The 17828-nt window shown below is 46.2% G+C and overlaps 1 protein-coding gene across 5 annotated transcripts in view; it reads right to left on the reverse strand.

Moving 5' to 3' along the window:
• PALM2AKAP2 (PALM2 and AKAP2 fusion) overlaps window positions 1-17828 on the reverse strand; it is a 402567-nt gene that overhangs the window by 104442 nt on the left and 280297 nt on the right. The window contains exon 1 of one of the 5 annotated variants that reach the window (XM_033237857.1): window positions 15978-16212. The exons of the other annotated variants lie outside the window; for them this stretch is intronic. The gene's annotated coding sequence lies outside the window, so the exon portion shown is untranslated. Of the gene's footprint in view, window positions 1-15977; window positions 16213-17828 lie in introns of those variants that run through there. 5 annotated transcript variants of the gene reach the window in all.

Here is a 17828-nt window from a genome sequence, read left to right on the forward strand (position 1 = left end):
TCCTGGACTCACTTGAGCCCTCAAACACTTTCTGAGCCAATTCACTACTAGCTGCCTAGGACCCAATGTGTTCCAGACCGAAGCTGGGCTAGGAGGTCAGACAGGAGAGGCACTTCCGTCTTGGGAAGATGAGCACACACACTACTAGCGGACTCAAGTTGAATTTTCTCTTTGGCTTTCAAAAATCTCCTTCTATTAACATTTTTTCTATCATAATCAATGCCTTCTTTTACTTCCACTCCCCTCTCCTCCTCCTTAGGTAGGCAGCCAGGCTTTTAACTCTTTGCTTCCGGGATCTCATATCAAGGAGGTTAAGATTCTTCTAGGGTTTTGTAAACATCTAAGCCATCAACAAGATTTGCAAGGTGTTCTAGAAAGGCTCCTTACCCCCTCCACCCCTGGGTGTTTCACTTTGGTCCCTGGAAGCTCCTAAGGGAACTGGCAAGGCTTCAGAGAAGAGAGGCCCCAGGCTCCAGGTTCCCAGACTTACCAAGGATTTCCCTGACCTGTCACATGCCTGCATGAACTGGCAGACAGCCTCAAACTTGACCACGTGGACAGAAACAGTCAAAAGCTGTGGAGACATGTTATGGGATGAATTGTGTGCACCCCTGCCCCAACCCCCGCTCCACTTCCTATGTTGAAGTCCTAACTCCCAATACTTCTGAATGTGATGGTATTTGGAGACAGGGTCTTTAAAACGGTAATTAAATTAAAATGAAGTCTTTAGAGTAGATGACTCTAATATGACTGGTGTTCTTATAAGAAGAGGAAATTTGAGCCGGGCGCAGTGGCTTACACCTGTAATCCCAGCACTTTGGGAGGCTGACGTGGGTGGATCACTTGAGGTCAGGAGTTTAAGACCAGCCTGGCCAACATGGTGAAACCCTGTCTCTACTAAAAGTACAAAAAAAAAATTAGCTGGGCGTGGTGGTGGGCACCTGTAATCCCAACTACTCAGGAGGCTGAGGCAGGAGAATCACTTGAACCCAGGAGGCGGAGTTTGCAGTGAGCTGAGATCATGCCATTGCACTCCATCCTGGGCGACAAGAGCGAAACTGTCTCAAAAAAAAAGAAGAGGAAATTTGGACACAGAGGAGAGACAGTGTGAAGACACTGGGAGAAGACACCCATCTACAAGCCAAGACCTAGAACAGAACCTTTCCTCACAGCCCTCAGAAGCAACCAACCCTGCAAACACCTTGATCCTGGTCTTCTAGCCTCTGTCAATGGAAGAAAATGACAAGACAAATCTCAATAATTTTAGGAGATTTATTTGCCAAAGTTAAGAACATGCCTGGGAGACAGATCTACGCCTTTCTCCAAAGATAATTTTGAGGACTCCAAATTTAAAGGAGAAAAGGCGGGATATTGAGAAGCACAGTTTTCACATAAACAAAAGGGGCAGAGGAAAAAATGTGGAGCATTTGCATTTTACATAAGATAGCACAGACACAGTGGGGTAGGGGAACAATCAGATATGCATTTGAGTCTGGCAGGGCCTGGGTGACCACCTGTATAAGATAAGCTATCAATTTGCATTGCCATGGTGAAGTCATAACAGCTCACCAGGAATTTCCCTTTGGGCAAAATATGGGGAAGGCAGGTTATCTTTGCATCTTGTAGCCATCTTATTTAGGAACCAAAGAGGGGAGGCAGGTTTGCGTGACCCAGTTCTCAGCTTGACTTTTCCCTTCGGCTAAATGAGTTTGGGGTCCCAACATTTAATTCCCTTTCAAAACTATATGAGAAAATAGATTTCTGTTGTTTAAACTACCCAGGCTGTGGTACTTTGCTATGGCAGCCCTAGCAAACTAAGATAACACATGTGCTAGAAATCATTGTTGAAACCATTGTAGACAGGTGTTGGATGGACCACTTCCCACAACCAAGCACATTCTAAAACCTTAGGCCCTGCATGTAATCCTAGGGTGGGTGTGTCTAAAAATAATAGGTTACATTTTCTTGTAGTGGGACAGATTGAAGGCGTGGAGATAAAATTAATTTACATAAGTTTCAAAATGCTATTTTTTATGTGGTACATATATACCATGGAATACTACGCAGCCATTAAAAGGAACAAGATCATGTCCTTTGCAGAGACATGAATATAGCTCAAAGCCATTATCCTCAGCAAACTAATGCAGGAACAGAAAACCAAATACCGCATGTTCTCACTTATAGGTGGGAGCTGAACAATGAGAACACATGGACATATGAAGGGAACAATACACACTGGGGCCTCTTGGTGGGGTGGGGAGGGACAGCATCAAGATAAATAGCTGATGCATGTGGGGCTTAATACCTAGGTGATGGATTGATAGGTGCAGCAAAGCACCATGGCACACATTTACCTATGTAACAAACCTGTAGGTCCTGCACATGTATCCTGGAACTTAAAATAAAATTTTATTTAAATGCTATTTTTTTGTAAGGCTTTGTTTATGGACTGAGATTTATACCCCCAACCATAGTAAAAGGAGAGCGCAAGCTTAGTTTGTATTAAGCACTAAGAAGGCAGCATAATAAAAACAGGAATGATTAAGAGACTGTCTCTAACCACTAGCCTATAGGGATTCCAAGCCTGACTTTGCCACTAGCTGTGTACCCTTGCCCTAAACCCTTGTGTCTGTTTCTTCATCTGTAACAAAAAATTATAAAAATATTTGTCCAGCATGGTGGTTCACGTCTGTAATCCCAGCACTTTTGGAGGCCGAGGCAGGCAGATCACTTGAGGTCAGGAGTTTGAGACCAGCCTAGCCAACATGGTGAAACCCCATCTGTACTAAAATACAAAAATTAGCCAGGCGTGATGGTGTGTACCTGTTGTACCAGATACTCGGGAGGCTGAGGCAGGGGAATCACTTGAACCTAGGAGACAAAGGTTGCAGTGAGTCGAGATCATGCCACTACTCTCCACCCTGGGCAACAGAGTGAGACCCCGTCTCAAGAAAGAAAGATATATATATAAAATAGTGGTATCTTTATCAAACGTTATTATGGGGGTTAAATATGACAATCCACATATGACGCTGGAAATAGGGCCTGACTTTCAGTCAACATTAATTATCAATAAGCAGCTTAAACTCACTTTTATAACAGAGTATCTGTGCTTATGGAAGATTAAACTCACTGAAAACACATAAAAATGTGTAGTTTTTTTCAAAGTTAAGTTACACTCTTCTGAACAAAACCTGATCACAATGCATGGATGAAAATGGGCTCATGTTAAAGGTTCAAGATTCTATTAAATTGTACCCATACATTGTATTATGTCTTCCTCTGTTCACTCTGTCCTTGGTTTGGATGCATTCTTCATAAAGCTGCAGTAATTGTTAATCTGTATTTGTTCAAGTATTTGCAAGTTAGTTGTACAATGATTCTTGTTAGTGTATTTCCAGGCAGGCTTTGAAAAGCATAACATGTGGCAAAGTGGGTTTAGTGGATCTTGCAAGAGGTGACACACATTATCATGCCCAAGAGGACCCTTGTGGAGTTCATGAGATGTGACAAGGTACTTTAGAGGGTGTGGGCTGGGAGAGGAGGTTACCTTAATGGGACAAAGGTCTGTAAGAAGACATACAAGCAGAGATTGCCTTTAAAATTAAGGAACTGCACATTCAGGGAAACAGATCTTCAGACAGCTTACAAGTAGCTTAACTTGTAAGCTTAACTTAATATTTAGAATAAAAACTCCTGCTGTCATCCTAGCACTTTGGGAGGCTGAGGCAAGTGAATCATGAGGTCAGTAGATGGAGACCATCCTGGCCAACATGGCAAAATCCCGTCTCTACTAAAAATACAAAAATTAGCTGGGCGTGGCGGCGGGCACTTGTATTCCCAGCTACTCAGGAGGCTGAGGCAGGAGAATCACTCAAACCTGGGAGGCAAAGGTTGCGGTGAGATCGCTCCACTGCACTCCAGCCTGGGCAACAGAGCGAGACTCCATCTAAAACAAACAAATAAACAAACAAAAACTCCTGGACCCATCGACCCTCTTTCCTCATGAGAGGTTATGGAGACAGCAGCTGTCTCAGCACCAGTTCTCACCCAGCACAGAAACAATGCAAGGGGGAAAAAATAGGGCCTGTGGACCTAACCTTGACCAATTCATCTCACTTTTTCATCTTCAAAATGGAATTAAAAACTATCCAAGGACCCCAAAGAGTAGTTATGAGGCTAAAACAAAATTACCTGGCCCATCCCAGCACTTTGGGAGGCCAAGGTGGGCAGATTACTTGAAATCAGGAGTTCGAGACCAGCCTGGCTAACGTGGTAAATATTAAAAATACAAAAATTTGCCGGACATCGTGGTGCGCACCTGTAGTGTCAGCTACTTGGGAGGCCAAGCCAGCAGAATGACTTGAACACAGGGGGCGGAGGTTGCAGTGAGCTGAAATCGCACCACTGCATTCCAGCCTGGGCAACAGAGCAAGACTCATCTCAAAAAAAAAAAAAAAAAAAAAAAAAATTACCTGGTCCACAGAGGGCATTCAATCACAAATTACAATAATAAAAAGCCTAGTAGACCATCTTGCAGACACCCTGATCTCTGATTTTCTTTTTTTTGAGACGGAGTCTCGCTCTGTCGCCCAGGCTGGAGTGCAGTGGCCGGATCTCAGCTCACTGCAAGCTCCGCCTCCCGGGTTCACGCCATTCTCCTGCCTCAGCCCGCCACCTCGCCCAGCTAGTTTCTTGTATTTTTTAGTAGAGACAGGGTTTCACCGTGTTAGCCAGGGTGGTCTCGATCTCCTGACCTCGTGATCCACCCGTCTCGGCCTCCTAAAGTGCTGGGATTACAGGCTTGAGCCACCGCGCCCGGCCCCAGTCTCTGATTTTCTTCCTCTCGTTTATGTACCTTTAAGACTGATGTATTTTAAAAATTGTTTCTAACATTGATTTTCAAACACTCTTCTCAAGACAATTACTGTACTAAAAATCGATGACCAGGTGCCAAATCTTCCCTTTCTGAGCATAAATAATAATCCTTCATAGACACTGCTCTCATGATCCCCACCCCCCCCAGTCCTTCCCCATAGCTCCCTATTTTTCTAATGTATAGCCCTCTGGAGCAGATCAGATGGTGAGTGAAAAAACACAGGCTTCCCAGTACTGGGAAGACACATTCCACTCTGGCCAGAAGCCTAGCACTCTTGACTTCTTCTGCCCTAGCCTCTGAGTCCAAAGGCCAGGCTTGAATGTTCTGCAGCTGACCAGTCACTGCCCACACCTCCTTTCACATCCACAGCCCCACATTTCCTTTGCAAGGGAGAATGAAAGTTATGAAAAGATGATGCATAGAAATTGCAAAAAGATTTTATTTTTCTTGGAATGCCTTGGTCTTAAATCCAGTTTGGGTTCCAAAATTTGTCTAGAATAACCTATTTCAAGGATAATATCCACAAAAAAGTAGTAGAAAATGATTTTTCTAGTACAAACAACTAAAAAAAGCAGGAAGACATAATAGAACAACAACAAAAACACCAACTCTGTTTTAGAATTCTGTACTTCGAGAAAGAGCAAGTTAATTTAAGAGTAAAAACAAGATAGCAGACATTTTTGGCAACTCTCAAAGGGACTCTCACAACTGGATGAATGACAGGAGCTCTTTATTGGATATAATTTCACTTTAAAACATTTTCCATCAGCTGTGTGCGGTGGCTCACACCTGTAATCCCAGCACTTTGGGAAGTCGAGGCAGACGGATTACTTGAGGTCAGGAGTTCAAGACCAGCCTGGCCAACATGGTAAAACCCTGTCTCTACCCAAAATACAAAAATTAGCTGGGCGTGGTGGCACATGCCTGTAATCCCAGCTACTGGGGAAGCTGAGGCAGCAGAATCACTTGAACCCAGGGGGTAGAGGTTGCAGTGAGATCGTGCCAATGCACTCCAGCTGGGCAACAGAGTGAGACTCCATCTCAAAAAAAAAAAAGGAAGAAAGAGAAGAAAAAAAGGGAGAGAGACGGGGGATGGAGGACAGATCTTTTCAGATGTTCTGGGCCAGGATCTAAAGAGCATGGGAAAGGAGGAGGGAGAGAGGATAGGTGTCCACCAGTGGAAGTGGCTACAGTGTCGTGGAATTGAAGGAGTTGAGTAAGAAACAGTGAGGCGTGGATTCACACAGGCAGGGAGGAAAAGATGGCAGGAACAGGGCTTTGGCTCCCTTTACCAATTATTCATTTATTTGCATTCCTCCCCCAGCCTCCAGGTGGCACAACTGACCCAGCATATCTTGCTTGAGAACTGAAAGGTAGGACAAAGACCAGGGCAAGTCTTAGGAATAAAACAAAGAAACAGAAGGCACTGTTGCCAGGCAGGATTGGGAATGGGAGGGAATGTTACCTTGTAGCACCCTCAGTGGTGGGTACTCAGTACATGCTTAGAAACTTTTCCACTGCATCCTTGATATTATCGTTTGAGAGTCTGACACTGTCGAAACTCTAATGGAAATCTTTCATGCTTCAATTTAAACTCTTTTTCTCTTTTCAAGTCCCAATAAAAAGATTCCCATTTGCATAGCACACTGCAATTTGTATCAACTCCTTTAAGATCTACTTCCTAGAGATTTGCATACATCTGAGGCTACCAAAACATATCTACAAGACGTGAATTCTAGATCTAGACAATTAGACCAGGGTTTTTCAACATCAGCACCATTGATATCTTGTGCAGGATAATTCTTTGTTGGTGGAAGGGGGTGTCCTGTGTGTTGTAGGGTATTTAGCTGCATCCCTGGTCTCTATCCATTAGATTCTAGTAGCACCCTTCCTCCCTCACTGAGATAGGCCAATCTTTCGGGTCCAGTCCATGGATTCAAGTCCTGAGTCCTGGTCAGGATGCATAGTGGTAATTGCCAGACCTTCCTCCTCTAAGCAGAGCTTCCTCACACAGTAACAAGTTCAGGAATCATTAGGGATTTGCTAAAATGCAGATTCTGATTAAGCAGGTCTGGGATGGGGTTCAGGATACTCTAGTTTTAACATGCTCCTGGATGACAGGAATGCTGCAGGTACCCAGACCACACTTGGAGTAGCAAGCCCCTACAGCACTGGCTTAGTAAGAGAAGGAGAGGGCCAGGCATCGTGGCTCACGCCTGTAATCCCAGCACTTTGGGAGGCCAAGGCAGGTGGATCACGAGGTCAGGAGATCGAGACCACCCTGGCTAACGTGGTGAAACCCCGTCTCTACTAAAAATACAAAAAATTAGCTGGGCGTGGTGGCAGGGGCCTGTAGTCCCAGCTACTCAGGAGGCTGAGGCAGGAGAATGGCGTGAACCCAGGAGGTGGAGCTTGCAATGAGCCGAGATGTGCCACTGGACTCCAGCCTGGGCGACAGAGCAAGACTCCATCTCAAAAAAAAAAAAAAAAATTAGCTGGGTGTGGTGGCACACACCTGTAGTCCCAGCTACTCGGGAGGCTGAGGCAGGAAAATCGCTTGAACCCAGGAGGCAGAGATTGCAGTAAGCTGAGATGGCGCCACTGCACTCCAGGCTGGCAGAACGAGACTCTCTTAAAAAAAAAAAAAGAGCTGGGTAGGAAAACTGACCTGACATTATGTAGCTGTGGGACACCTGGCTGGTTATGTGACTTCCAAATGCCTCAGTATCTCCATTTGAAAAATGATGATGACTCTAAAGATTAAGTAAAATAGTGGAGGTAGGAGTTCAAGGTTGCAGTGAGCTATGATCACGCCACTGTACTCCAGCCTGGGTGACACGGTGAGACCCTGTCTCTAAAAAAGTGGAGGTAAAGCAACCAACTTACCAGCTGACACTCAAGAAATATAAATTCCTTCCCACTTAGCTCCTCCTACCACCCTGCGTGGGAACCTCAAGAACAAGGCATCCCTGGGAATTACAGGGAATTCCCTAGAAGGTAAAACTTAGTTCCTCTATGAATGGTGAGTGGAGAGGGAAAGATTTCTTCTGTTTTCATTCCTCTATCTCAACACCCTCTATGCCACTCACACTATAACACCTGTCATCCTTTGGAGGCTATAGATTGTTTTGATAATGAAACATACCACAGAAAGAATATTTGACACATTGTGATTCCATTCAAAAGCAATGCGTCCCACTCTTGAGTCCATCTCTGCCCTGCATTTAATACTGATCTGAACTATTCTCTAAAGGAAAAATGATCCCAAACAGGAATCATCAAGTGCTTTGGATAGGATCTAAGTTTCCAAATACAGTCTGTTCACTTTTTCCCCAAAAATGAATAAATTCTGCTCATCTGTAATTGTGTCTGAGGAAAATTCTTGCTAACCTTTGCAAGTATAAAATGTTCTGACGCAAAATACTAATTTGCCAAGCTAAAATATGGCTTTAGAATCACACAGCACATGGCACATGAACTCCACCTTGATTTTAACTTAATTGAAAGTGCCTTTCAATTAGGGTTGAGAAGTACTTGAATTTTCTGGAATATTAACTAAGATTTATTCCTTTGGGAAAGTCATTCCTCCAACCCACCCAAATAAAAATGGCTAAACAATGGTGTCTTTCTCCATTTGTAGGAGGCATCAAAAAACTTAAGGGAGGCATCACTTCAGACAAAGTAAGATGCTGTATTATCCCACCATGGGAATGCCATCTTGATAATGTAAGCTGATGCAGTTAGCTGTACTGGGAGGCGGGCTGAAAACGGTCAGTTAACCACTGCCAGGAAAATGTGGTTTGGCCTTCCTCACACCTTCTACACACGCCTCACCAGGTGGGAGCTCAGGAGGACCCTGGATGAGCTATGCATTAAGGATGAAGTCAGGGAACTGTTGGGCGGGAAGAGGGGCAAATGAGGGTCCCTCTCTGTCCCCTACTGGGGGATGGCAAGGTACCTTTAATGGGTCTGCAGGACCAGTCTCAGCTACAGAAAAAGTCTAGCTCAGTCCTAGCCCCACAGGTTTCCCACAAATGCCCTGGAAAGAGCCATGGAGTCTGGATGGGATGGCCACCTGAGGAATCCTCTCTCTTGCGGGAACTTGCTGTGGTGTGGTGGCAGTTACATAACCACACTCTTCTAACTCATAAAAGACTAAAAACTTAAGAGTCCTGACAAAATTATCTTCTAAACCCTACACTCAACCAACCCAGGGCACTCCAGGCACAGTGGGGAAACTTCTAGTTCAGCCCTCTCTGACAACCCTGGAAAAACTGCTCTAGCATCACTGTTTATCCATACCCTGCACAATGAGAATCTTTCCAGGGTCCCTGCTAGGGTCTGAATGTTTGTGTCTCCCTAAAATTCATACGTTGACGCCTAATCCCCAATATAATGGAATGAGGAGGTGGGGCCTCTGGGAGGTGATTAGGTCGTAAGGGTAGAGCACTAATGAATAGGAGTAGTGCCCTTGCCTTTTCATTAAAAGAGGCATGGTGGCTCACACCTGTAATCCCAACACTTTGGGAGGCCAAGGTGGGTAGATCACCTGAGGTCAGGAATTTGAGACCAGCCTGGACAACATGTGAAACCCTATCTCTACTAAAAATACAAACATTAGCTGGGCATGGTGGCACACGCCTGTAATCCCAGCTACTCAGGAGGCTCAGGCAGGAGAATGACTTGAACCCGGGAGGTGGAGGTTGCTGTGAGCCGAGATTACGCCATTGCACTCCAGCCTGGGCAACAAGAGCAAAACTCTGTCTCAAATAAATAAAAATTTAAAAAAAATTTAAAAACCAGGATTATCGTTCTGAAAATTGTGGTCCATTGTCCCAATGAGGACCAATTCCTGACTTAGTCAAAGTTTACAGAAGGATCAAGTAATGAAAAATGGAAGAATTACCAATAGTGCAAGTGCTTTGGGGGTAACAGAATATCAGCTAGAGACCCCCAAAGCAGGGGAGGGGGGCAGTCAGGCTTAGAGAATTTCCATGTTCAAAGCTACTTAATCCATGTGAAGGATGAACAATTGATCTGCTGCACAACTGCTAGCATTTTAAGTATTAACTTTAGGCTAGCACATGGTGGTTCATGCCTGTCATCCCAGCACTTTGGGAGTGTAATTGTGGAACTGCTTGGGAGGCCGAGGTGGGAGGATTGCTTGAGTTCTGAAGTTCAAGACCAGCTTGGTCAAAGTAGTGAGACCCTGTCTCTACAAACAATAGAAAAACAGCCAGGCATGGTGGCATGCACCTGTAGTCCCAGCTACTCAAGAGGCTGAGACCAGAGGATCGCTTGAGCCCAGAAGTTCCAGACTGCAGTGAGCGATGATCGCACAACTGCACTCCAGCCTGGGTGACAGAGTGAGACCCTGTCTCAAAAAATAAATAAATAAATAAACAATTTAAAAACTGTTTACTTATCATTTGCATCTGTAATGAAGATGAAAGAAGGCTTTGGTTAATTTAAGAACAACCAGCTTTGGGGGGAATACAACATGTACAAGGTGCTTCCATATCCACCTGATTTTACACAAGTTTTGAAACAGGTAGGTTTTGGTATCTCCATTTGTATAGATGAATGAACTAAGATTTTGTTTATGTGACAGACCAAGATCTCACAGAGAACTTGGCTGAGGTGCTAGGGTGCTTTGGTCACGTCATGGTTCTGGATAAAGGGGGCACTACAATATCTGTGTATTTGGCCTGGCCACCCCATCTGCTCCAATCAGGCATCAAAAACAACCACAAAGCCCCTGACCATATCTAAGAAAAAAAAGGGGGTTCAAAGCATAGTGGCCTTCCCCAGTAAGTTCTACGGGTCTCTCCCCTTCCCTGGCATTCATGTCACACCCCCCTCAACCAGTTCATGCATGCTTCCAAGGCTTAGAAGAAAAAACCAACAAAAAAACCCAACCCCTCAAACCTACTCAAAAAAAGCTACATCATCACATCCTCATACCCACCCTCTCTACCTGGTTAAGGACCCCAGCAGCAGCATTTTGCCTCCACAGGGTACCTTCTCCAGTTGCATGGCCTATGCGAGGCACTCTGAGACTATCACCAAGATGGGAACAAATTTCAGTTACATGACTCTTTTTTCTCTCTCTTTCTTTCATTTCTTTCTTTTCTTTCCTTTTTTTTTTTTTTTTATGAGACAGAGTTCTCGCTCTGTCACCAGGCTGGAGTGCAGTGGCTCCATCTCGGCTCACTGCAACCTCTGCCTCCCAGGTTCAAGCAATTCTCCTGCTTCAACCTCTCAAGTAGCTGGGATTACAGGCACCTGTCACCACACCTGGCTAATTTTTGTATTCTTTTAGTAGAGGCGGGTTTTCACCATGTTAGCCAAGCTGGTCTCAAAATCCTGACCCTGAGTGATCCACCTGCCTCAGCCTCCTAAAGTACCAGGATTACAGGTGTGAGCCACCGCGCCTGGTCCAGTTACATGTCTCTTGATCCTACTCTAACTTGTCCCTACAAGGACTGGTAGCCCTGGTGCTGTAGATGGGAGACAGGAGCACGAAAGGGAAAAAGAGGCGAGGGCAGCCTGAGTATGTTCTCAGTCTCTTTCCCTCATGCTCTGTTTTCTCCAGCCCCTCCTCAATCTCAGAATCCACCTCAACAGGAAAAAGAACCAAGCCCTGGAGAAAGTACATTCTGTTTTATTGTAGAAAGAAAAGAGAGACTTGATCCTTTTCTCTTCTGGCACTCAACTTTCAAGAAAATGGGGCAAATGACAGAAATTAAGTTTATACTGGGGATTTTAGTTTTCTAAAAAACTAGCCTCCAGAGTCTGCCCTGCAGGAGTTCCACAATTACAGTTCCATAATCCTATAAAATCACAACTCATATCTACGCTAATATTATGCTGAGACGACCACAAAATCCTGAGCTGTCATTGGAAGGACAACAGCACATTCACCACCAGTCAACTTATCAAGGCAAGAAGGCAGAATAGCTAACCAGGGGTTACGACTTAGAAACACTTTCATTAACAACATTAACAATGGGTGAAATACATTTTTAAAACTTAAATTTAAATATCAGGTGTTATGTTACTTGAAGTATCCCATTTCTTTAATACTCTAATCAAATACTACTTAAAATCACATAGACAAACTCAGTAACTTTCTCTCTGAGCAAAATGGTAGATTTTCCTTTTAGAATAGAGATGGTTTTCCCAGGCGCAGTGACTCACGCCTGTAATCCCAGCACTTTGGGAGGCCGAGGCGGGTGGATCACGAGGTCAGGAGATCGAGACTATCCTGGCTAACATGGTGAAATCCCACTTCTACCAAAAATACAAAAAAATTAGCTGGGTGTGGTGGCGAGCGCCTGTAGTCCCAGCTATTCGGGAGGCTGAGGCAGGAGAATGGCGTGAATCCGGGAGGCAGAGCTTGCAGTGAGCCGAGACAGTGCCACTGCACTCCAGCCTGGGAGAGAGGGAGGCTCCATCTCAAAAATAAATAAATAAATAAATAAATAGAAGAGAGATGGTTTTAACTTTCCTATAATATACTCATGAAAAATGTGTTTGAAGGGAAAATGTCCAAAATGTGAACAGTAGTGTTACATGTTCATAGAGGGGATTATTTTACAAAGTAAGATACACATGTATATGGATTACCTGAACTCCCATCATGATCCACGGTAACATTCTTCCCTGAGGCCTAAGCCACCCGAAGTGCTGCTGGGTAAGGCTCATGCCAGTGAGACAATCTGAAGTTGTTCCTTTATTTTTAGCTTTATAGAAATTCTGCTTTTGGGTGTTGAGTATGCACAGTACAAAGAAAATGGTGGGCCAGGCGCGATGGCTCATGCCTGTAATCCCAGCACTTTGGGAGGCCAAGGCAGATGGATCACAAGGTCAGGAGATCGAGACCATCCTGGCTAACACAGTGAAACCCCGTCTCTACTAAAAATACAAAAAATTAGCCGGGTGTGGTAGTGGGCACCTGTAGTCCCAGCTACTTGGGAGGCTGAGGCAGGAGAATGGCATGAACCCGGGAAGCAGAGCTTGCAGTGAGCCGAGATCACGCCACTGCATTCCAGCCCGAGTGACAGAGCGAGACTCTGTTTCAAAAAAAAATTTTACAAAGGCACAATTTGCTACCCAAACTTACTGAAATTGTTGAAGCTCATCAGGATACTAATCAATTACTCCAAACTTCCAATAGCTGACACAGAATCCCTGATTAACAATCTAAGCAGTGAGTACTGTTTCTCAAGATCAAAAACAATCATTCCAAAAGCTAATTCAAGATAGAGCACCAATTCTACTGGTGCTGAGTCGTGTATAAAACTAAAGACTGGAACTAAACAGTCTATCCGTGGTATTCAGAAGTAAGTTTTTAGCATGCTCTTGTTTCAACTGTTAAAATTCCTCAACACAACCTCCATCCAAATTTAATTTCATCTTCATCTGAAACATTTCTCATTACCTTAATAAGCAGAGGCTGGTAATAACCATGATACAAATCTGGGACATGGGTATTTTAAGAGCTCACCAAATCTGTAATGGTTATTGTTTAGATGATTGTAATTATCTAATTACAATGACTAGGAAGTCCAAAGTGTTTACATTTTGGGAAGTAATATTTGATGTTAGTTCTATAAGAAAATATTTAAACTTATAGAAATAAATCCAGTGGATTCATTCTCCCCTCATTTGATAACGAAGTTAAGACAACCTACTTCACTTTATTAGCCTGAGGTCCTGAGGCTACTGAGTCAGAATAAGGCACTTATGAAAGTGAAATAACTTCAAACTCCGCAGGCAGGAAGTGGTGCCAACTGTCATGCCAAAACTATGAGACAATGAGTATTTCAAAATGTTTGTCCCATCTCAAAGCCCAGTTATTCCTCTCATCCTAGCATCTCAGCATCCCAAAAAGAAAGTGAAATGAACTCTCCAGCAGAGTCTGTTAAGTAAAGGACTGGGAGACAGGCAGCATTACTTTTGTTGTCCCTGGCCCAGGACTATTTTGTTGGTGCTGTCCAAGATAATTGCAGGAAACTTGGTGTGCCTCCACTCAAAGGAGAAGATGTCCTTTAAGGAAAGGGCCAGGCTGGGTGTGGTGGCACATGCCTGTAATCCCAGCACTTTGGGAGGCCAAGGCAGGTGAATCACCTAAGGTCAGGAGTTGGAGACTAGCCTGGCCAACATGGCGAAACCCTGTTTCTACCAAAAATACAAAAATTAGCTGGGTGTGGCGGTGGGAGCCTGTAATCCCAAGAACCCGGGAGGCTGATGCAGGAGAATCGCTGGAACCCAGGAAGGGGAGGTTGCAGTGAGCTGAGATCACATCACTGCATCCAGCCTGGGCAACAAGAGTGAAACTTCATCTCAAAAAAAAAAAAAAAAAAGAAGAAAGAAAGAAAAAGAAAGATCCAAGGATCAAAACTGGGGAGGAGACAGCTGGCAGTGGAGCATTGCTTGAAACACTCTTTAGGCCAAGTCTTTATGTTTAAAGAAACAGAGTAAACTCCTTACTGGATACACCTCATTTCTAGACATGTTATTATGAAATTGTATTCATGAATGTTGGGGAAGCTGCCAGACTGGAAGAAAGAGAAGTTTAGTTAAATTTAAATTAAGAACATTTCCAGAAAGACAAGTGTGATGCTTAAATGAACTCTAATCAGAACAAAAGACAAGGAAGCAAATTCCCTGGGATCCCAATGGTGAGAGGAGTTTGTACTCATGCAGTCTCCAGGAGCCTGTGAAACGTGAATTGAGATAGAAGAGCACTTCCTGGGAGACATGGGCTTGTTCACAGATTCCAAGATGCAGTACAGAGAGAGGCGTATAGACTTATGAGTAGGTGAAGTTTCTTTTCAAAGAGAAATATTATACATTTAGGAAGTCTTCCCAAATCACCTGCGCTGCATTTAAAACTGCTACAGGGAAGGTTAGTGATATGTCAAAGTCTGATCTGACCACGCAGCCTATCAGAGCCAAAACCCTGCTACCCTACACGGGAAACTGGCTTTCCTGGGTCTAGAGGGGGAATCCACCATCTCTCTAAACAAGTCACCTCCCAGACGCCTTCTTTGTGGGTCGGGAGGGATCCCGCGGGCTAGTGAGCGCCTGGCATCCGGGTTGGAGAGCTCGGCAGCCCGGCTGCACGCCGTCTCGCCCTTTGCCTTCAGTCCTCACCCGGCTACCAGCACCACAGCTCCCTGCTGCGGGATTCCGGCTCTCTCGGGCTCCGTTTTATTCCCCTCCCGTCCACTCCGTTTCTCTGGGATTTCTCGGGGCCAGCAGTGTCTCCTTGCTCTGGCCCTTGCGGGCGCGCCTCTACGGACACTACAGGCACGGCTTGCCCAGTGCTCTCCCCCACGGTCTGCTCCTCCCATACCCCAGAGTGTCCCCAAGAAGGGCCCACAGAGACGCAAACTCCGGCTTTATCCCGGATAAGATACCACATTCTAACTGCTGAGGTCCCAGCCTCAGGTCGAACTGGCTCAGCTCGGACCCGGACCGCGTTCTTCCTCCCAGGGCAGAAGAGGCTGCTGGCTCCTCCTGCATCATCTCCCGAGTTCAGCTCCCTGGACCCTATTCCGAAAGACTCCGGCTGGGGCCGGGGCCGGGTCCTTCCTGACTTCAGTCTCTCTGAAAAGTTCTGGACTTGCGAAAATGCCCCCGGCTCTACCACCCAAAAGGCAGGACCCACGCCTTCCTTGCGAGCTAGAAGGAACGGCTGCACCTCCCAGTGCTCCCGGGGCAGGAGACGCGGCCACGACCACATTTGATTTCACTGCTTTTCCTGAAAAGGACACACACAGCCCAGCTCTGTGTGTATGCAGGGGTAAGCTGAGTCCTGCGTTTATTTTTTAAAGCATATATAAGTGATAAGCATCGAACAAAGTAGCCAAAGGCTTGGCCCTCCCACAAACCTAGGAATTCAAATCCACATGGCCACAGCCCCTCCACCCGGGCCCTCTCCCAGCACACACTCCGCTCGACAAGGGCCACAAAAAGCCCTTTAAAAGCCCGCGGTGCTTCCGAGGACTCCCAGATCTCCAGCCCTTCCTCGACCACCCCTTCCTCACACCCGAGGACACTCCAGCCCCGCCCCAGCTTGGACACCCACCTCTGGGCTCCGGCTCCCGGAGGCGCAGTCCTGGGGCTCTGCTCCAGCGCCGCGCGGCCGCTGCCTCCCGCTCCAGGGGTCCAGGAGACTCCGGGGGAAGGCGAGCGGCAGCCCCCGGCTGGGGCCAGCGCATCTGCAGGGAGTGGCGGCCTCGGGGCGCGCTGGAGGGCGAGGAGCTCCGCCCGCCTACTCCCGGGGCCCGCCCCTTCCCCGCCCCCTCGCTTCCCCTCCAGTAGCCCAGCGCCCGGGGGCCGTCCTCCCCTCTCCTCCCCTCCCCTCTCCTCCCCTCCCCTCTCCTCTCCTCCCCATCCACCCACATCTTCTCCTCTCAGCGACTTCGGCAGAATCTATGCACAAACCAAGAAATGAATGAATGGAGAGACTGGAGGGAGGGAAAGACGGAGGGATGGATGAGGCGCGCAAAGCTGAGTATTTCCTAACTCAGGGGGATGCTGTGCCTGGGTATGTGGATACTTGTTAGCGCACGGGGCTTTGGGGCGGGGTGGCGTGTCGCTGTGTATACACGTGGACGTGTGTTGGTGTACACATATGTGTGCATGAGCATATGTGGAAGTGTGTGAGTGCCTGTGTGCGCTTAAATGCCAGGAGCTACTGAGTTCCCCACTCAGGCGGGGAGAGAGCCCCTTGTCCCTTACCTAGCACCACGACTGTCCTTAGGGTCAGAGCGACCCCCGGAACTGGTTGCGAAGTGCGTCTTTGTGGCAGTAATGGTGTCGCCGCGTGTTTGGGGACTCCCCCGATGGGGTTCCGAGGCTGAGGTGTGGACAGAGATGCTTCCAACTCACTGGCTCGCCAGAGCCTTCCTGCTGCCCTCCGTGTAGTGGCAGCCGGTGGCCCGGGGTCAGAGCGCGTGTGCTAATAAAGCCAGCCGAGGGGGAAGGAGGCAGCGGATCCGCAGACTGGGGCTGTATTAGGCGGGTGGCCAGCCATCCCTCACTCTTGAGACGTCTGAAATTTCAGTCTCTCATCCCCTCCCCCACATGAATATTTAAATAATGTTAATGACCCTTTGAAAATGAACCGTCTGGAAATCCTGCGAGAGGACACGCACACACAAACAGCCCACCTAGAGAGCAACACTTTTCAAAAGCAAGCTGTGGACTTACTCTGCTGTAGGTGGCGGCATTCATTCTCAGCAGAGGAAGATCACAAAAGTCAGATTTCTTGAATTCAGCTTTGCCATAGGCATGATTTTTCCAGTAATTCTCTCTCCCCAGCTTTGCAAGTCGCCCTTGCACTCTCAGTTAGATATTCACCCTAGGCCAGTCTGCTGTTTTCCCCACCCCTTGACAAGGCCCTGGGTTGCTCTTCTGGGAGTCAATTTTACATGTCAAACACAGCAGGGAAAGACAATAGCTATGGACTGATTCTACTTTCCTAACCCACTGAGGTCCCTGATTTCCAATACAAAGAAATGATACCCTTGGGAACTACCCTGAAAGCCCATCCAGGCTAAGGGCACCATAAATAGCACCTCCAGAGAAAAGCCTTCTTCCCTGCCTTGAGCTCTATTCACACTTTCACCCAAGGAAGAGGATGAAGTCTACAATGGGACATCAGCTGTTCTCAGGTTCTTGAATGTCAAGAGGCTCCTTTTTCTTGGTATTTGGAAATGGTTTCACCATCCTTTTCGCCTGTTTGTCTCTTATACTATTGAATTTCAATAGAATTTACTGACCAGTGCTCAGACATGACAGAGCTTCAGCCTTGACTCAACTTTTTCTTCCTTCCTTCCTTTTCCTTCTTTTCTTCCTTCCTTTTCATTTTTTTCTCCTCATGTCTCCGATTTAAGGAATTAAATGCTTGGGTGCCCTACATACTGATCTATTT

Source organism: Trachypithecus francoisi, unplaced genomic scaffold (assembly GCF_009764315.1).
Source record: "Trachypithecus francoisi isolate TF-2019V2 unplaced genomic scaffold, Tfra_2.0 Lachesis_group16, whole genome shotgun sequence".
In the NCBI taxonomy this organism is placed as follows: Eukaryota; Metazoa; Chordata; class Mammalia; order Primates; family Cercopithecidae; genus Trachypithecus; species Trachypithecus francoisi.